Raw genomic sequence first — 22094 nt, forward strand, 5'->3', positions numbered from 1 at the left:
TGAGAATTCTCCTTTCCTGCCACATCCACCATATTTAGGTTTAATCGTCCTTTTGCCTCTTTCTTTGATTTTGTTTTTTTCTCTAAGAAATTCTTATGTGTGCCCATCAAGGGGTCAATCCCTTTTGAGTCCTATATGGTCCCATCATTTTCCAGAAATGTGCATTTGAGATGCTCGGAAAGTGGTTTTAATTCCAGATCTGGTGCTAAGTTTAGTATTAATAGGAGCCAATAATTTATTAACAGAAAAATCATCAAACATCATTTTGGATTTATCTCCATAAGATGACTCAAAAGTTTATCCTACTGATAAGTCAATTATGTCGACTTGGTTTACGTCCAAGACTTCACTTGGGTGACTAATAGTGCCATAAATGTTAAACTTCACGATCTCCCCGTCAAACTCCATCGTGAGGGTTCTGCTTCGTACGTCAATCTTAGTATTTGCAGTACTAAGGAAAGGTCACCCCAACAAGATGTCTGAAGAACCAGGAGTGTTATCCTCCTCTATTTTTATCACATAGAAATCTGAAAGGAAGATAAGCCCATTGACTTTGACTAATACATCTTCGAGGACTCCTCCAAGATGCACAATGGACCTATCTGCCAACTCAATGATAACACCTGTCTTTTTCAAAAAATCCGCGTTAAGTGATTCATAAACGGAGAAAGGCATGACGTTTATGAAGGCCCTTAAATCACACGTAACCTTTTTAATTCCCAAATGGCCTATCTTACATGGTATTGCAAATATGCCTCTAGCTTTACATTTCGCTGGCATTGTCCGCTGTAATACTGCAGATACATTTTCACCAACACTTACCGTTTCATTACCAATTAATTTTTATTTGTTGGTGTAGAGTTCTTTAAGGCACTTGACATACCGCGGAATTTTTCTGATGGCATCCAACAGTGGTAAATTGATATTGACATTTCTAAATGTTTCGAGGATCTCATTGTCTTTTTTACCTTTTCAAAACTGATTTAACCGTCTTGAAAATGGAGGTTGGATTTTCGAAAATGGAGTTTTCGCTTGGACCTGTATGTCATTTTCAGGATTTTCCTAGGCGTTTTCTTGGCCAAGATTCCTATCAGGAATTGGTTCCAATATCTTTCCAATTCGCAAGGTCGCTGCATGTGCGTGTTGTCTTGGATTAGGTTCTGTTTGTGACGACAATTTCTCAATTGATATGGTAAATTCTCTTATAGATGCCTCAGTTTTCTGTTGAAAACCAAGCATATTAGCTGCTAATTTTTTGACCAAAGTTTCTAAAGAATTAACTGAATCTTGTGGCTGCTGTGGAACCCGATTTTGGTATGGCTGGTTATATTGTAGATTGGCCCCATAACTCAAGTTAGGGTGGTCCCTCCATCTTGGGTTGTAGGTATTAGCGTAAGGGTCGTATCACCTTTGTGGTGGTCCAGGAAAGTTTCCCACAGCATCTAAATGAGCCATAGTATCATCATACAAACTGGGACATGCACCAGTTGGATGTTTAGGTGTAGCACATATTCCGCATACTTAAGCTGGTTTGGCTTTTTCTGCAACAAGAAAGCTCATAATATTAGTATGTCTATCAACTTTATCTTCTAAAGTTAAATTACTTAGTTGATGAACCCTCCTAGAGGACTCAGGATTGGCTCAGAATTGTTGAGTATTTGCAGCCATCGTGGAGATCAAGTCTCTTGCTTGTTGGGCAGTCATGTTAACCAACGCTCCTTCACTAGCGGTGTCTACCATATTCATTTCCATGGATTTCAAGCCTTCATAAAAATATTGGACAAGAGATTATTCTGTTATATCGTGTTATGGGCAATTTGCATACAACTTTTTAAATTGCTCCCAATAGTCATACAAAAACTCTGCATCTTTTTGCCTTATTCCCAAAATTTCTCTTCTTAACTCGGCTGCACGCGACGCTGGAAAAAACCTGTTGAGAAACAAACGAGACAGATCAGTCAAAGTCGCTACAGATCCAAGAGGTAAATAAAATAATCATTCTCTAGCAGAATCTGCTAAGGAAAAAGGGAAAGCACGCAATTTAATTTGATCCTCAGTTACCCCTTGAGGTTTCATACTAAGGCAAACCATATGGAATTCTTTCAAAAGCTTGTGGGGATTTTCATTTTGCAACCCCCGAAAAGTTGGCAATAGCTGGATCAAGCCTGACTTTAATTCAAAATCAATATCCATAGTAGGATATGCAATGCATAGTGGCGGTTGTTCTATCGAAGCTTCTGCCAGTTGCCGAATTGTTTGAACCATAGGTTGAGGTGCTAAATTAGGGTTTTCGTTAACCCTAGCGTTAAGCACTTCTTCTGGGGAATTGACTTCTACTTTTTCACCTTCAAAAGTTTGAGTAGGGTTTTCATTAACCGTAAACTCTACTTTACCGTCGATTCTGATTTCTGGCGGTGGATTACTTTGAGTCCCAACCACCGCTGACTGCTTTTTGTTTAGCTTTGTTTCCTTGCGATTAGCTCTTGTAGTCTTTTCAATCTCTGAATCAAACGCAAGAATTCCTGGACTAGATCTGGTCATAAGAAATAAAAAAACAAGATTAGTACGTTACCGGTCCTCGACAACGGCGTCAAAATTTGAGGCGTCGTTGATAACACCAAAAATATCCTATTCCCTGTAAAATAGCAAAAAAAATAGTAAAGGGGAAGTAGGGTCAAATCCTCAGGGATCGGATTGTACGAATGCTCGTTTCTTGAAATCCTGTACAATTTCTTGGCCAAGAAAACCTGCGTTCCTGAAAAATAAAAAATAGAATTAAGAATCAGCAAAAATAAAAACAGAATTTAAAGTGAATTGAAATTGTGAAATTAAATAAATTGCAAAAATTAAAATGAAGAATATAAAAAATAAAGAGTTGGGAAAAGGGAAAGTTTCTTATGTGGCGAGATTCTAGCCTCCGGTTGTCTCGTTCCGCCTTGGGTTCAATCTTTGGCTTTTAAGTAACCCTTCTCGAGCAGGATAAGCCAGTTATACTGGAAGAGGATGCCTACGACCACTAGCTCCAAAGATTTAGACTTAAGATTTGGCAGAACCTGACTCTAGCTAATAATCGCTTTTGTGGGACTATCTTCTGCTAGATCACCACTTTCCAGCGGCGAATACCATACCGTTTTGTCTCTTAGATTCACCAACCTCTGATGCAGAAAGCCAACGAACCGACTGTGTAACCTTCCCAAAATGTACAAAGCGGCTGTTCCTTGCACAAGTTGAAAAGATCACCTATTAAAGGACATGGATGGAAGCGTCAGCCCCGTAATGCGGAGAAGCGATGAATACCCTGTTGAGAAGGCTAAGCACGGATTCTAAGCCTCATGAATCTTTTTGGGGAATTTTGACAACCTTCGGCTAGATTGATTTAGTGGCTCATGATTTTTGGGAAAGAAATAAATAAAATAGATATGAGATTTTTATTGAAGAAAAGATAGAGAGAACAAAAGACAGAGTTTTTAGGAGAGGGAGTGATTACAGAAAAAAAGAGGTCTCCAATATGTGCCACTCCATTCCCTGTTTATAGTACTAGAAAACCTATTCTTAATCAAATACTAAATGATAAATACAAATAAAGATAATTAAAGATAAATGAAAATAAATCCTAAAATTAAATCTAAATAAAAATCCTTAATAATTATCCTAATATAATTGAAATTAAAATAGAGTCTTGTTCTATAAAATCTCTTCTTTTGCATTTTAGTCCCTAAGTCTTCCATGTTTGCATTTTTGGCACCACTTCTCTCTTTCTTTGTATGTTGGCCCATTATACCTTCAAATTAGCACTTTTTGCCTTTAAATTTCCTTTTTCCTCCAATTTAGTCCCTAAAAGATAAATTATCATAAAATAAACAAAATTAGTAGGATCATACTCAAAATAAACATGCAATTTGCACATAAAATATGTCGTTCTAGAGTATTATCAAATTCCCCCTACTTATCCCATTCTTGCTCTCAAGTATGGTTCCCGTCTATTGTATAAATTAAATCCTGTCATGAAAGAAATACTACTCCAAAGTTTTATAAAAATTAGAAAAAATGCATACGAAAAATAAAGAGAACCCTTTGTTTGATTTAAGTAAAATTGAAAAAGTGTTCCAATTAACTCACACAAAAATTAGGTTCGACTCGGATTATTTCATGAAAATTAGGTAACTTACCAAACCTATCAAAACATTTTATTTATTTCTCCCTTTAGTCTCCAAATTTTTTTAATGCATCTTTCCTTTCTTTTTCTTTCTCTCTTTTTTTTAATTAATATTTCAATGTTATTTATTTACTTTCACTTAGGAATATACTTAACCTTTTGACGTGAAGAGAGATGACAACGCAAGCACCCCACCCCAGTTACTCAGCCCAGCACATTCCTAATTTTATTATTCCTAAGAACATATCGAACCTGTTGACGCAAAGAGAGATGACAGCCAAGCACCTCACCCTGGTTACTCAGCCCAACACATTCTTAGAAATTAATTTCGACTAGCGGAGTTTTACCTAACACGTCACACAACCTTTCGACACGAAATAGGATGACAACCCAAGCACTCTACCCGGTTACTCAGCTAGTCACGTCTTAAGCTACACGCATAACCACGGAAACATTATTATTATTAAACAAAATTTTAATTTTGGAAGATTTAGGAAAAATAATCAAGTGTCAAAAATAAGTTTCAGTAACCACCTTAATAGTCATGAACATATTTTAAGCTTGCAATTGTATTAAGTGTCCTCTTTGTATTTAGACTTAATCAATTTTACTAAAAGTAAAATAGGGTTGACTTTATCGATTATAATTATTCAGCCTAAAAGAAATAAAACAATAGAGATGAAATCAAACAGGCAAAATCATAACTAAATTAGTAGACAAGAAGCATGCATCTGGGTCAAATTGTGGGCAAGTTGTGGTCAAATTCTTAGGCATGAAAAGAAGCAGAATATACTTAAAAAAAATTATATGGGCGACAACGACCAAAGCAGCAGCAGTAACAAAAATAGCATATAAAACGACAGAAATAATAAGGAATGCCTCCCCCCACTTAAAACACATAGTCCTCGATGTGGAATAAATAAATAAATAGGTAGAAGAAAAGTTTAGAAGAACTCCTCGTGTAGTTACTATTGTTCGCGCATAATGGCAATGAGTTCGGCTAGTTGCTGTCCAAAAGTGTAGAGTCGAGCCTTGATGCGCTCTAAGTGTTGCTCAACAGTCATCGAAGGAACGTGCTATTCTAGGTTGTAAGTTTTGTCTTTTCTCATTTTTTCTTCCTATCTTCGTTTCAGTTTACCTAATTAGAAGAAGAGAATTTTTATTAATATCCAAAATAAAATAAATAATTAAGTAATAAATCATTAAGATAAAATAGTAAATAATTAAAATAAAATAATAAAGGCAAAAATAAAAAATAAAAAAATAAAGAGAAATAAAAATTGGGTTGCCTCCCAATAAGCGCTTGTTTAACATCACTAACTTGACGTCTCAACTAGTATTGGAGCTGTTCCAACTGAATTCTTTCATTTGTATGAGCTTGGGAATTCTCCTTTCCTGCCACATCCACCATATTTAGGTTCAATCATCCTTGCGCCTCTTTCTTTGATTTTTTTTTTCTCCAAGAAATTCTTATATGTGCCCATCAAGGGGTCAATCCCTTTTGAGTAATGTATGGTCCCATCATTTTCCAGAAATGTGCATTTGAGATGCTCAGAAAGTGGTTTTAATTCCAGATTTGGTGCCTGCACAACATAAGGTAGAAGTTTAGTATTCATAGGAGCCAATAATTTATTAACAGAAAAATCATCAAACATTATGTTGGATTTATCTCCATAAGATGACTCAAAAGTTTATTCTACTGATGAGTTAATTATGTCGACATGGTTTTTGTCCAAGACTTCACTTGGGTGACTAATAGTGCCATAAATGTTAAAATTCACGATCTCCCAGTCAAACTCCATCGTGAGGGTTCCACTTCGTACGTCAATCTTAGTATTTGCAGTACTAAGGAAAAATCGCCCCAACAAGATGTCTGAAGAACCAGGAGCGTTATCCTTCTCTATTTTTATCGCATAGAAATCTGCAGAGAAGATAAGCCCATTGACTTTGACTAATACGTCTTCGAGGACTCCTTCAGGATGCACAATGGACCTATCTGCCAACTCAATGATAACACCTGTCTTTGTCAAAAAACCCGCGTTAAGTGATTCATAAACGGAAAAAGGCATGACATTGATGGAGGCCCCTAAATCACACATAACCTTCTTAATTCCCAAATGGCCTATCTTACATGGTATTGCAAATATACCTCTATCTTTACATTTCGCTGGCATTTTTCACTATAATACTGTTGCTACATTTTCACCAACAGTTACCCTTTCATTACCTGTTAATTTTCGTTTATTGGTGCAGAGTTCTTTAAGGAACTTGGCATACTGTGGAATTTGTCTGATGGCATCCAACAGCTGTAAATTGATCTCGACATTTCTAAATGTTTCGAGGATCTCCTTGTCTTCTTTACCTTTTTGACACTAATTTAACCGTCCTGAAAATGGAGGTTGGATTTTCAAAAATGGAGTTTTCGCTTGGACCTGTACGTCATTTTCGGGATTTTCCTGGGCGTTTTCTTGGCCAAGATTCCTATCAGGAATTGGTTCCAGTATCTTTCCAATTTGCAATGTCGCTGCATGTGCGTGTTGTCTTGGATTAGGTTCTGTTTGTGACGATAATTTCTCAATTGATATGGTAAATTCTCTTATAGATGCCTCGGTTTTCTGTTGAAAATAAAGCATATTAGCTACTAATTTTTTGACCAAAGTTTCTAAAGAATTACCTGAATCTTGTGGCTGCTGTGGAACCCGATTTTGGTATGGCTGGTTATCTTGTAGATTGGCCCCATAACTCAAGTTAGGGTGGTCCCTCCATCCTGGGTTGTAGGTATTAGCGTAAGGGTCGTATCGTCTTTATGGTGGCCTAGGAAAATTTCTCATAGCATCTAAATGAGCCATAGTATCATCATACAAACTAGGACATGCATCAGTTGTATGTTCAGGTGTAGCACATATTCCACATACTCAGGTTGGTTTGGCTTTTTCTGCAACAAGAAAGCTCATAATATTAGTAAGGCTATCAACTTTATCTTCTAAAGTTAAATTACTTAGTTGATGAACCCTCCTAAAGGGCTCAAGATTGGCTCGAAATTTTTGAGTATTTGCAGCTATCGTGGAGATCAAGTCTCTTGCTTGTTGGGGAGTCATGTTAACCAACACTCCTCCACTAGCGGCGTCTACCATATTCATCTCCATGGGTTTCAGGCCTTCATAAAAATATTGGAGAAGAGATTGTTCCGTTATACCGTGTTGTGGGCAATTTGCACACAACTTTTAAAATCGCTCTCAATAGTCATACAAAAACTCTGCATCATTTTACCTTATTCCCACAATTTCTCTTCTTAACTCGGCTGCACGTGACGCTGGAAAAAACCTATCGAGAAACAAACAAGACAGATCAGCCTAAGTCGTTACAGATTCATGAGGTAAATAAAATAACCATTCCCTAACAGAATCTGCTAAGAAAAAAGGGAATGTACGAAATTTAATTTGATCCTCAGTTACCCCCTGAGGTTTCATACTAAGGCAAACCATATGAATTCTTTCAAATGCTTGTGGGGATTTTCGTTTTGCAACCCCCGAAAAGTTGGCAGTAGCTAGATCAAGCCTAACTTTAATTTAAAATCAGTATCCATAGTAGGATACGCGATGCATAGTGGCGGTTGTTCTGTCAGATCTTTGGCCAATTGTCGAATTATTTGAGCCATATGTTGATGTGCTAAATTAGGGTTTTCGTTAACCCTAGCGTTAAGCACTTCTTCTAAGAAATCGACTTCTACTTTTTTGCCTTCAAAGTTTGAGTAAGGTTTTCATTAACCCTAGACTCTGCTTCGTCGTCGATTCTGATTTCTAGCAGTGGATTACTTTGAGTCCCAACCACCGCTGACTGCTTTTTCTTTAGCTTTGTTTCCTTACGATTAGCTCTTGCAGTCTTTTCAATCTCCGAATCAAATGCAAGAATTCTTGGACCAGATCTGGTCATAAGAAACAAAAAACAAGATTAGTACGTTACTGGTCTTCTGCAACGACGCCAAAATTTGATGCGTCATTGAGAGCACCAAAAATATCCTACTCCCTATAAAATAGCAAAAATAAAAGTAAAAGGGAAGTAGGGTCGAATCCTCAGGGACCGGATTGTACGAATGCTCGTTTCTTGAAATCCTGGACAATTTCTTGGCCAAGAAAACCTACATTCCTGAGAAATAAAAAATAGAATTAAGAATATGGAAAAATAAAAACAGAATTTAAAGTGAATTGAAATTGCGAAATTAAATAAATTGCAGAAATTAAAATGAGGAATATAAAAAATAAATAGATTTGGGAAAAGGGAAAGTTTCTTATGTGGCTAGATTCCAGCCTCCGGTTGCCTCATTCCGCCTTGGGTTCAATCTTTGGCTTTTAGGTAACCCTTCTCGAGCATGATAAGCCAGTTATAGTGGAAGAGGACGCCAACAACTACCAACTCCAAAGATGTAGACTTAAGATTTGGCGGAACCTGACTCTAGCCAATAATCGCTTTTGTGGGACTATCTTCTGCTAGATCACCACTTCCAAGCGACGAATACCACACCGTTTTGTCTCTTGGATTCACCAACCTCCGACGCAGAAAGCCAACGAACTGATTGTGTAACCTTCCCAAAACGTACAAAGTGGCTGTTCCTTGCACAAGTTGAAAAGATCACCTATTAAGGAACATGTATGGAAGTGTCAGCCCCGTAATGCAAAGAAGCGATGAATACCCTGTTGAGAAGGCTAAGCGCGAATTCTAAACCTCATGAACTTTTTTGGGGAATTTTGACAACCTTCGGCTAGATTGGTTTAGTGGCTCATGATTTTTGATAAAGAAATAAATAAAATAGATATGGGATTTTTATTAAAGAAAAGATGTCGAGAACAAAAGACAGAGTTTTTGGGAGAGAGAGTGATTACAGAAAAAAAGAGATCCACAATATGTGCCACTCCATCCCCTATTTATAATACTAGAAAACTTATTCCTAATTAAATACTAAATGATAAATACAAATAAAAATAGTTAAAGATAAATGAAAATAAATCCTAAAATTAAATCTAAATGAAAATCCTTAATAATTATCCTAATATAATTAAAATTAAAATAGAGTCTTGTGCTATAAAATCTTTTCTTTTGCATTTTAGTCCCTGAGTCTTCCATGTTTGCATTTTTGGAACCACTTCTCTCTTTCTTCGCATGTTGGCCCATTATATCTTCAAATTCGTACTTTTTGCCTTTAAATTTCCTTTTTCCTCCAATTTAGCCCTAAAAGATAAAATATCATAAAATAACCCAAATTAGTAGGATCATACTCAAAATAAACATGCAAATTTTAACGTGAAAAAACTCCTCAATTGAGAATAAAAAACCACGGGCAAAAGGAGATTCCACAATAATAAATAATGAGAACAAGAGATGGAGAGAATTAAAAGAAAACTCAAAACCCATAAGAATAAACCCTTCAAAATAAAGAACAAAATTCTTTAAATTTCAATTTTTTGTTATGTCATTAACCTAGAATAACTATGGTTCTTACCCCAGTTATTTTATACAGAGAATTATTCCTCATTAGCACAACTCCACATTCAACAGAACTAACCGTGAAGAACCAGCTCCTATTAGGACATATGTGATAAGAGTACCCTAAATCTAGGATCCATTTGGAAGTAAGAAGAGAGCTTTCACTCGTTGACACCATTAAGAAATCATCACCTCTATCTTCACCTACACTAGCATCAGCCATATCAGCTTTCTATTTATCTCTCTCGTCGCTTTCGGCATACCTTTTGATTTTATTTTGGAGTTTCTAACATTTTGCCTTAATGTGGCCTTTCTATTTTCAATAGCCATAGAACTTATCATAGTTTTTGAATTTGGATCTCGCTTTGGACCTTTTGTGATTTGTATTTCTAGATTGTTGTATGCCTCTTACAACTAGAATTGAGGCTTGTCTGTCTAACTTTTTGTTTGGGCCTAACTCATTGTAAAGTTTATCATTGCTCAATAAATTTCCCTTCACGCCCTCGAATGAGAGATGACCTCTCCCAAAAATTAGAGTTTCCTTGAAAGTTTTATAAGAAGAAGGCAAAAAGCATAACAATAACACAACTTGATCTTCATTACTAATCTCTGCTTCGAGATTCTTTAAGTCATTAAGAAGGGTAACAAACTAACTAATATGAGTTTTAATAAACTCACCTTTGGCCATTCTAAATGTGCAGAGACATTGTTTTAATATTAATAAGTTGGTCAGAGATTTCGTCATATATAAGGCTTCTAGGTTCCCCATAACATAAACATTTTTTTCTCAACCAAAACCTCTTGTAACACATTATTCGTGAGGAATAATTGAATAGCGCATAGAGCCTTTTAATCGAGCTCTTCCCATTCTGACTGATCCATATCTGTGGGCTTCTTCCTTATAACAACTTTTTTCAGACCGTTTTGAACTAATATTATCGTCATCCAAACTTGCCACAAACCAAAATTTGCAATTCCTTCGAACTTTTCAATATCAAACCTTGACACTACCATCTTTGAATGAGTTGATTGTGAAAATCAAACTAGCTTTGATACCAGTTTCTAGAGGATAAACTTGATTAAGCAACGAACAAAATGAAGAAAATAAGAATAAAAAAGATCAACACGCAAATTTTAACGTGGAAAAGCCCCTCAATTAGGAAAAAAAACCACGGGCAAAAGAAGATTCCACTATAATAAATAATGAGTACAAGAGATGGAGAGAATTAAAGGAAAACTCAAACCCAGAAGAATAGACCCTTTAAAACAAAGAATAGAATTCTCTTAATCTCAATATTCAGTTATGTCATTAACCTAGAATAATTGTGGCCTATTTATAGCCTAAAATTCAAAGTATATTATGACTAGAATACTTCAAAATTAATCAGAGTTTAAATGGGAAGCTGAAATAGAGTTTAACAAGGATTAGAAAAACCAAAAACTTGGACTGGTCATCGCTGCGCTGCTTCTCTGCTCATTTGGACGTTAAGAGAGTCGCATCGTCGGGACGAGACTTTGTTTCTCGTTGGAACAAGACCTACTGTTTGGGCCGAATAGAGGCATTCTTCCACATATTACTTAATATTAAATATAATTTTTAAAATACCAATTTTCGTATAATTAAATTTAGTTTGCAAACATTATGTTATGTTGATTTAGGGTAATAGTTGATTTTTTGTAATTTTTAAAAGTATTTGTTGAATAAATAATTATTTAAATAATTTCTCTATTACATACCATATAAAGGAAACTACAAACATAAATTAAAAAGTAATGTTTTTATGGGTTTATGTGGAGTATGCCTAACATTTTTGGCCGAAACAGAGTTGACGTCCTGGCAAAGAAGAGGCGTCATCCCAACGACGCGACCACTGACGTCCTAATGAGAAGAGACATCTCTTCTTGATGACACGATGAAGGGTGTCGCGATGAAGCAGTACCCACGCCACTACGAGACAACGTGTTATACAATATTCTCGGTTTTATTCTTTTAGCCAAAATCTGATTATTTGTTCCAGTTGAACTCTAATTATTGTAGGTTACTTTAATATTATTTAACATACAAATTTAGCCTATAAATAAGCCATTTTTAACTCTAGAAAAACAAAACCTATATTACACATTAGATATTAGCTTTTATAAGCTTTCAGGGAATTTTGTGTTTAAGTTTTGAGAATTTTTATTTCGAGTTTTAGGGTTTTGTTCTATCTCCATCTTTTTGTACTATTTATTTTTGTTGTTATAGTAAATTTATCTTTGCCCATGGTTTTTTATCCTCTTTACGGGGGGCTTTCCACTTAAAATATTTATGTTTGATCTTTTCAATTTCTTTGTTATTTTACTTAATCATTGCTTAATCAGGTTTATCCCTAACAAACTAGTATTAAAGCTTGGTCGATTTCCGCAATCAACTCTTTCAAAGATGGCAGTAATAAGATTTGATATTGGTAAATTAGATGCATCACAAGTTTCAATCTGGGGCAAGTTCAAATGACGACAATTCTAATTTAGAGCTATCTTGAGTAGGTTCTAACAAGGAAAAAGTCTTCAAACACGGATCAATTAAAATGGGATAGGTTAGATAAAAAAAGTTCTATCCACAATTCAATTATGTCTAACAAATAATGTGTTATAGAAGGTTTTGATGGAGAAAACGACATTAGAAGGTTTTGATGGAGAAAACGACATTCACATATGGAAAAGGTTAAAAACCCTCTACTCAAAAAAGTCTCTGGCTAACTGATTGGTGTTGAAACAACGTCTATACACGTTCTACATAGACGAAAGTGAGCACCTTAGAGGTCACATCAGCCTATTTATTATTCTTTTGGATAATTTAAAAAATGTTGAGGTTCAGGTTGACAATAAAGATTAGACTATGCTATTATTGTGCTCTTTACCCCCTTCAAACAAGTCTTTTAAGGAGACCCTGATTTGAGGTAAAGATAAACTCTCATTCGAGGAAGTGAATGAACATCTGTTGAGTAAAGACAAACTTGATAATGAGTTTGGTTTGAATAGCAAGTCAGATAGATAAGTCTCAGTTTTGGTAGCATCAAGGAAGCGAGACAAGAGATGTCGTTATTGTAAAAGGTTAGGTCACATCAAGGCATATTGTTACGAACTGTGAAATAAAAAGGTTGATGAGAGTAATGAGGAAGATTTAGCTGGTGCTAATTTCACCGATAACAAGAGCAATGATTTCTTGTTGGTGTCAACAAGCGAAAGCTCTAAGCTTAAGTCTGAATGGGTCCTAGATTCGAGGTGTTTTTTCCACATGTGTCCTAACAGGGAATGGTTCTTCACATACAGTTCAGTTGAAGGTGGAGTTGTGTGTATGGGGAATGGTTCACCTAGTAAGGTAATTGATATTGGTACTGCTCAGATCAGGATGCACAAAGGAAAATCAATACACTTTTAGATGTAAGTTATGTACTTGATTTAAAGAGAAATCTCATCTCATTGGGAAATTTGGACTCAAAAGGTTGTAGAATTAACATCGAGTTAAGCGACATGAAGGCATCCCATAGCACTTTCATTTTGATGAAAGGTAAAAAGATTGGTAGTCTTTATGTTCTGGAAGGATCAATGGTGACCGGTGAAACAGGTATTCCCTAGTCTATTAAGGATTTGAAGTCAATTCATTTGAAACAAATACAACTTGTTCATAGAAGGGAAAAAGGTATGACCATTTCGTATAAGAGAGGTTCTCTTTTGGGTGCAAGTTTTAAAAAAATAGGGCACTACGTTTGTGGAAATAAGATCGAGTCAATTTTGATTTGGCAGTGCACAAGTCGAAGACTAAAAGTCTTCCAGCTTCAAGCAAGCACAACTTCGACTTAGTTAATATCTTGTATAGTTCGAGATAGGCCTGTGGCGGGTTTTGAAAAAGAAGTCGTTATGAAAATACAAGTCAATGTGGAGATTTGTAGAGTATGCCTCGTATTTTTAGCCAAAATAGAGTTGGCTTCCCGTCGACGTGATGAAGGACGTCCCAATGAGGTAGCATCCACGTCACGACAAGGCAATGTGTTCTGCAATTTTCTTGATTTTCTTCTTCCATTCAAATTCTGATTATTTGTCCCATTCGAACTCTGATTAGTGTACATTAATTTAATATTATTTTACCTATAAATTTAGCCTATAAATAGACCCTTTTCCACTCTAGAAAAATAAAACTCATATTACACATTTAGTATTAGCTTTTACAAGCTTTCAAGGAATTTTGTGTTTAGGTTTTAGGGGTTCTTATTTTGGGTTTTAGGGTTTCATTTCATCTCTATCTTTTGTACCATTTGTTTTTTCCATTATAGTAAATTTATTTTTGCCCGTGATTTTTTTTATCCTGTTTGGAGGGGTTTTCCACGTAAAATATTTATGTTCGATCTTTTCAATTTCTTTGTTATTTTACTCGTTCATTACTTAACCAGGTTTATCTCCAACAATTTAACAATTTTTCTCATTGAGATTTAGAAGGGAATGAGATTCTCTAAAGTTGAAATAATATTGAACAAGCTTTTCATAGGTATTACAAAGTAGCACTCAATAGAGGATCTTGCATTGGAAACACGAGTTATTACTATTTAATCTAAGCCAAGTCCAACACTAATGCCATGTTTAGTTGGGGGAATAGAATAGAGTTGTCATCAGTAATTCAATTGTTTGGTTGAATGGAATAGAATAGAGCTGTAATAGTATTCTTATGTTTGGTTGGATGGGATAAATGTTGTAATAGCATAAGGAAAAATGTTTAAATGATCAAAATATCCTTATCATAATTTTTTAGGTAGATGATGAATATTATTGTTAAATTTTAATAAGATTATTATTAAATATAATTTAATAAAAATAAAATAAATAATTTAATCATATTTTCACATAATTATTATTAAATATAATTTAATAAAATAATATATAATTTAATAATATTTTTAATATAATTATTATTAAAATATGAATTAATAAAAATATAATATATAAAATTAGAAAAATAATATATAACCTACATTATTATTTTTAACTTTGTAATACATATTTTATGTGTTAAAATATGATTAGCAAAACAAATATTTTAATTATCTTCTAAACTCAAAAGCAAAAGATTAAAAGTAATAAATAGCTTGAAAATTATATTTTACATCCAAACATAATGTTTATACATTAACAAAAGTTACATGATATTATTAACTTATCTCGCCATCATTTATATGTTAAATTTTACAATATCAAAAGTTATAATAGTTTATAGCATTCTACTAATGACATCTTACCATCCAAATATTACATATACAAAAGTTATCAAAATATTACCAACACAACCATAATTTTTAATGATCAATAAGAAATCTTTTCACCAATTCCAATTGCACAGAAGAAAGTAAACTGAAAAAAATTAGCATTTGCGTTGGATGGTTTGAGATTTTGCTCAACGCACGATAGCCCTTATCCTCAATTATTCCTTCTACTTCACATAAGACTGAATATAATTTTTGAACACTTTCTTAAATCACTTTCTCAGAGGCAATGCTCCTACTTAATTTCAAGGCCAATTGTTCATATGTTTTTCACCAAAAATATAGCAGCACCAGTAATTGAAGTCGAAATTTGTTCACTTCCATCATAAATCTTTTTTTTTTTCTTCTTTGAAGATGTGGAACTATCTTGGTTTGGCTTTGACGGTTGCGGTTGTGTAGCTGAGACATCTATATCATCCAAGGAAACATCATCTTCGCATCCCTGGTAATTGTTTCCTTCATCAAGATTATTTGCAGTAGCTACACCCTCAGCATCTATTTCTTCAATAATATCTGCAACTGTTTGAGCATCTTTTCCAATGGCTCAATCTTTTGCATATATAGAAGTAAGTTGATCATAATAAGAGAAACTATAATGTCTGAATTGACCGACTACTTTATGACTATAAAAAAAAAGAATTCACATTAGAAATAAGTTTGGTCAAAACAATATAATAAAAAATAGAAAATAATTCTTACACTTATATACGAATTCCACACAGCATCTTCAGCAACAACCATCTGCCTATGCTCGTCCCAACCAAAGCTGCTATTTTCTTTTCCACTAAGCATGTCGTAAAGAGTTGTCTAATCCCTTTTCAATGACCTAATCATCTATTCAAGATTAGGTTTGGCCTTCAATATAGCATGAGGTAAAAAATTTTCTAACATTTTTTCTAGCTCATTTAAATAATCGGCCTTAAATCCCGTATCTCGTTATAAGTTCCAGCATTGTACAAGTCAACCATATAGGCAACCAATGCAACATCTTCTTCTAGAAACCATTTCCTTTTGGTTCCTCGAGAATTTTGGGAAGAAACACTTGATTGTGAAAAACCTAACATAATTATCTTAAAAAAAAAACACAAATTAGAATTAAGTTCAATATTATGAATCAGAACGTTGACATTTTATAAACTTATAACACATGACAAATCAAAAGAAATAAATTAATGTTGTAATTCAACAAGTTTAGTACAATTACTTAAAGAAAATTTAAACAACACCAAAGCTTCATAAAATAGATAAATGAAATAACTTTATCAAATTAATCATCTACTATGTTTTAATAAACCTAACTAATTTTTAGATTCTTGCCACTCAAAACATTTGATTGGCTAGTTCCATCCTCCGATAGCCATGTATCCGATGGATAAATATTTATGATATTCGGTTCATCGTCATCTATCACATTATTACTTAATCCTTCCCCCAACTCCGCTTCAATAGGATCAAGACTCATATAGGTTCAAATAAAGTTATGGAGCAAACAATATGCAATAATGATTTTATTATGCACTGTCACAGGATAAAATGATGGACTCCTAAGTATTCTCTATTTAAGGTTTAATAACCTAAAGTATCTTTCAATAACATTGCGCATTGAAGCATGTTTCATATTGAAAAATTCTTCTGGAGTACTTAGCTGGTAACCCTGACGCCACTCATTCAAATGGTATCTTTGTCCTCTAAAAGGCACAAGAAATCCCTCATAGTTTGTGTAACCATCATCAACTAGTTAATAACAACCTATAAAAATGAAAAAAAAAACTATTTATCATGGTTAACTTTCCCAAAAAAGTATGATTTTAAAAATTAATTCAAATTCCTTAAATTCTACACCTTATCATGAAGAACTTTTAGTCCATGTCTCCTACTAATGGCATCTTAAAGAATAGTCCATTAGCAATAAAACCTTCCCAACCAAAAAGAACATAAATAAAATGCATATTAGGTGTACAAATACCTAACATATTTGTTGCTATGTCACTTTTTCACGTTCAAAATCTAGATTTATCAACTTTTGGAACCTTAATCTTGATATGGGTTCCATCTAAAGCACCTAAGCAATTTTACATCACATGTATAAAATATTGAGTTAAGATACTATATTTAAATCTAAATCAATTGAGTTATGTACGAGCTATATATGAAATTCACTCCAATACTTTGAACCATTTCCACCTTGGGTTTGTAGAATTAGCTGTAATTGGCTCTTCCTTTTTAAATAACACATCTAGTAAGCGTATGACAACATTTAAAACATTTTGAAATGATCTACTAACGGCTTCCCCGAACCTATTAAAGTGATGTTTGATAACTCATTTTTTAAGGTGATGAGAAATGATATGTAAAAACATTACTACTTGCTCATCAACAAGCTCTTTGACAACTGCAATCCTCCTAAAGTTTCATCCTAACTTGTTCAATACAAGTTTCATTACTGGCATGCACAAGTCTTTTTACATAATCTCATTGTGCATAAAAATCTAAAATATATGATCTAATCATTGGTCTATAAGTATATAGGCTAGAGACGACACCCAATGTAACTAAGAACCAACCTACAACTGCACACATTTGCAACCATACTGTTAATGCAAGACCAATTCTTTTTCGCCTCTCACTTTATACTATTAAAGGCAAATGAGCCATTACTGCAAGATGTTAAAGTGTTTAGATATCTTCAAATAACATTATAAATTAATCTCAAAACAGAATGTGATGCATATATCTTCAAAGCACACAACGTAAAGCTAAAAAGAATAACTAATTTGTTATTTTAATGTATTATATTATGCATTATAAATACTAATAAAAAGCACCATAATCATTAGCCTAGCAATAGTCCGAAGCCATGGACAACTACAACTACATATTTCCTAAGAAGTATTGCTAGATTCAACTTGATTGATATTTGAACTAGTTATAACATATTTCCTTCAGTGTAGTTTTTAATAACTAAATTAAAAGACTCAACAATGCCCATTTGAACCATGATTACTCTACTGGTTCTACACCAATTACTCAATGAAGTCTCTATTATAGAGTTGGCAATCCATGAATAGATATATTTTTTTATTTTTTTTGAGATAGTTTCTATTATATAGTTGGAAATCCATGAATAGATGTATTTTTTTTGTTAAATTGTGTAAATATGATATAAATTATCAAATATATTAATATTTAAAATTAATATGATATGCGTGAATTAACCCTAGATTTTATGTTCATCATGGTATAATTGTATGCTATTTTATGGTATTCATTGTTGTCTAATTGCTGTGATATATGTATATCCAAAATAAATAAAAAAATCATGAAGAATGTGTGAGTATGTATTATTTAGGAAATATGCTAATCAATTATAGGTATTATAGAAATAATATTTTTAAAATAAAAGTATTTATATACATCAAAATAAAAATAAAAATATAGAATATAGAATAAAATAAATTTTAAATAATAGAACAAAATTTAAATAATGAAATTGACAGTTATGTCTCAACTTGTAAAATATACAAAGCTAGAAATATGACATAAGTGGCACAAATAAGGACCAAAAAGGGGATCGAATTTTCTAAAAAAAAAAAAAAAGGGATTGAATTGAATTTACTAATAAGAGTTGAGTAGAATTGTAATCTGCATTATACTTCTAAGGAGAAACTTATATTCAAACTTTAAAGATAGCATTGTTGAGATAGAAAACCGTAAATCTCGAAAAAAAATAATTCAATTATTAAAAATTGCAGTGAAGGAAATATGTTATAAGTAGTCTAAATATCAGTCATGTTGAATCTAAACCACCCACGCACAGAAAAAGACTCAGCAAAGACCAAATCTTTAAGTCTACTGCTAAATCAATGGCTACCATTGCCAAGAAACTACCTAGAAAACAACAGAAGAAAAAAAGGCCAAACATGTTTGTGAAAATTAAAGAATCACATTTCTTTTCACTAACCATATTTCACATAAATCAATACATCAAGATTTTTTTCCCCTGCTTTTGCAGTAAATATGCTAAAAGAAATTTAAAAGTACAAACAAAGCAATTAAATATCAAGCAATCAAAATCATAGAATTGTTCATAAAATAATTAAATTTTGATGAATTAAATCTAAAATTTTCTTTAATTGTAATTACCTTTTTCAAAAGTTTAGAGAAATTTAGATAATTATCCTTTAAACATATTAATTTAAATAAAAAAAATGTGAAATTAGTCATTCCAATTGATAGAAAATTAAGAGCCGAAGAGATGGGCTGGTGCCATTAATTTAACAGTTATAAATTTATATAAAGCCTCTTGTTGTTGCTGTATATATAAATGAATTTACTAGTATTAAGTATAGTATAGAGTTTTCTCAAAAAAAAAAAAAAAAACAAATGTATAGTATAGAGTTTTCGTTACCTCCTCCTTCCTTGAGAAAAAGAAAAAGAAAAACAAGGAGTTGTGTGTAGGAAAAATGTGAATGTATATATAAAGGAGACAGTAGAGCAACAGAAGGTGAATGACATTAATGGAGAGTATTGAGTTAAAACAATTGTGGTGTGTTGTGATTTCCTTACAGTAAATTAAAATGTAGGTCAGAATAAGAGGCAATGTTTGTTAGGGATTGCTTTAATAGCGTAGAACACCCCTTCCCCTCTCACTTCCAAAATTGTTTGAGGTTTCATGCTTTTTCTAGGGACCCAAATATCAAGAAATTGTTAATATTCGTTTAGGGGATGGGACAATCAGACTTGGTCAAGTCCTTGAAGTTGATGGAGAAAAAGCTATTGTTCAGGTATTTTCTGTTTAAAATTCTCTACCTTTCCTTTGTAACTATGATTTCCTATTATATGCACCTTTATATCAGGCTAAAATGAATAATGTCTGGTGCTGCAACTTCACTAATAGCAGATTCTTTTATCCTTCATAGCTCTAACTATATGTCACCTTGGCTAGGTTTTTGAAGGAACATCTGGAATTGACAACAAATATACAATTGTGTAATTTATAGGAGAGGTATGTGACGGCGTAATTTTCTCCTTTATGTTCAATCCTATTCTTGCATCTCCTAATTTTATTTGAAAATAGCTTACCTTCAAAATAGCTTACCTCAAAAACCTAGCCAAGCAATATTTACAATTGTTCATAGAGTATAGTGGGAGTATGCTCACGTTTTGGTCACTATGATTATTAGGTCTAAAAGTAGAGTTTTGAGCTTCCCAAAAGCATTAAAGAAGCAATTGGATGTAATACTTATAGAGGATGGGTTTTTGTGATAAAAAAACAAGTGCTTAATGTTAAAGCAAACAAAAACGTGCAAAAAAGGAGACTGTCAAACAATTGTGGGGAATGAAAAAATGAAATGGAAATTACAAATAAAACTTAAAATATACTTAAACTACAACTAAACAAAAAGCAGTCACTAAATTAACCTCATTGCTGTAGACCAATTTCGCCTTTTGTTGCAGATCAATAGACCAAGAACATATAAAAATCAAGAATAAAAATACAGAAAGTTGCAGACCAATAAACAGAGAAAGTTGCAGTCACAGAAAGTTTTGAATTTTCTAATATAGACAAGAAATAAAACTCTAATCGGAACTTTAAGCTAATTAAAATATAGAAATTCATAAAATTTAATCCAATAATACAAAACCATCAAAGTAAAGCAACCAAACTAAAACATGGTAAAGAATGAAAATAACCACTCAAAATCAATTTTGAAGGAAAAAAAACTTGAAGAAAACATGGAAAAAAAATCAGTGAAAGAGAGTTACAAAAACTAGAAGGGAAAAAAAATCAGTCATAATTTTAATAAACATTAAAGCAGTATGAGAGCAAAAGAGAGTTACAAACCTTGGTTTAGCTTTCAGTTGCAAATAAGGGAGTAGGGAGAATGGTTTCAGAAAGATGAGGGGTAAATTGGAAATGGAAAAAAGAAGAAGGGAAAGTCTCACCTGTGTTGAATCGTTATTCAGTTGTGAGTGAAGGGCTTAGGGATTCAGCATTTTCATGGAATAAACCTGCTTTCAAAGCAGATGTAATAAACTTTTACAATAAATCAAACATGGGTTTAGTAGTGGGTCCACCGGTTTGGGCTGTAACTTATTCCTACACCCCCAACCAAACATGACATAAGTTATCATACAATACCGAATAGGCTATATTCCCATACCACAACCAAGAATGAGCAAAATTGGAAGCACAATGGTTGCCTAACTTTGCTTGAAATTTATTCGTGTCTTCTTTTCAGTTTTTTTGTTTATTATTTTATGATTGATTTCATACCCCACATTAGTAATATGAGGTTACAAAAGTGATGTTGACATTGCAGTTTATTGAGCAATGACACTTTTTATTTGAAGCACTTATCTATATTTTGGGTAAATTATTCTTTTACTCCTCCCTTTTTTAAAGTTACTCCATGCCTTTTAGTTAAAAATTTTCTTTAGAATTTGTTTTATATGAAAATAAAGTTGATTTTAATTTATTTATCTTTTTATTTTAAGTTTTACTTAATTGAATTAAAATTAAAGGTTATAATATTAAAATTAATGAATATTGAATTGTTATGCTTAAAATATAATTAAAAGAAAACACATACAAATATCATTTATCAAATTAAATTATAATTTTTAAACATAGTGAGTGTTAATTACATTCATTGATTAAAGTATAGTAAAGATAAATATAAAATTACAAAAAATGAATATTAAAATTTTAACATTAAAATAAATTAAATTAACAATATATATAAAATAAATAATTTGAAAAAAACTAATATTAATATTATTTAAATTATAATATATTAATATTAATATTCAAACCATGATAAATTTAGGGGTGTTCACAATCCAATTAAAATTGAATTAATCGAACGAACCGATCTAATTCAGTTAATCGGTTGGTGGTTAGTTCGATTGGAGGTTGGTTAATAATTTTTTGAAATTTTGATTATCAGGTAACTCAGTTTGAAACCGGATAGTTAACCGAATTAACCAATTAACATAAATAAATAATATATATTATATAATATAGTGTTTGGTTGTTAACTTTTAACACTTATGTAGTGTTTCTAATGTCTTATTTATTATTTTTACCTCATATTAAAATTTTTTGAATTATTAAAAAAAATTAACATTAGCAATGTATTTTTTTATATGTTTTATATTTA

General features: G+C 32.7%; 1 long non-coding RNA gene across 3 annotated transcripts; it reads right to left on the bottom strand.

Moving 5' to 3' along the window:
• Window positions 1–14941: 14941 nt before the first annotated feature.
• LOC108480255 (uncharacterized) lies at window positions 14942–21168 on the bottom strand. 3 transcript variants are annotated; one of them, XR_008283412.1, is made up of 2 exons: window positions 20878–21168; window positions 14942–15988 (listed from the first exon to the last, which is right to left on the bottom strand). It is a non-coding gene; the product is annotated as an uncharacterized LOC108480255 (long non-coding RNA). The 3 variants fall into 3 exon arrangements; XR_008283411.1 differs by having other exon boundaries at window positions 20777–21168; XR_001870585.2 differs by having other exon boundaries at window positions 14942–16001; window positions 20777–21168.
• Window positions 21169–22094: the final 926 nt, after the last annotated feature.

This window comes from Gossypium arboreum, chromosome 1 (assembly GCF_025698485.1).
Source record: "Gossypium arboreum isolate Shixiya-1 chromosome 1, ASM2569848v2, whole genome shotgun sequence".
Lineage (NCBI taxonomy): Eukaryota > Viridiplantae > Streptophyta > Magnoliopsida > Malvales > Malvaceae > Gossypium > Gossypium arboreum.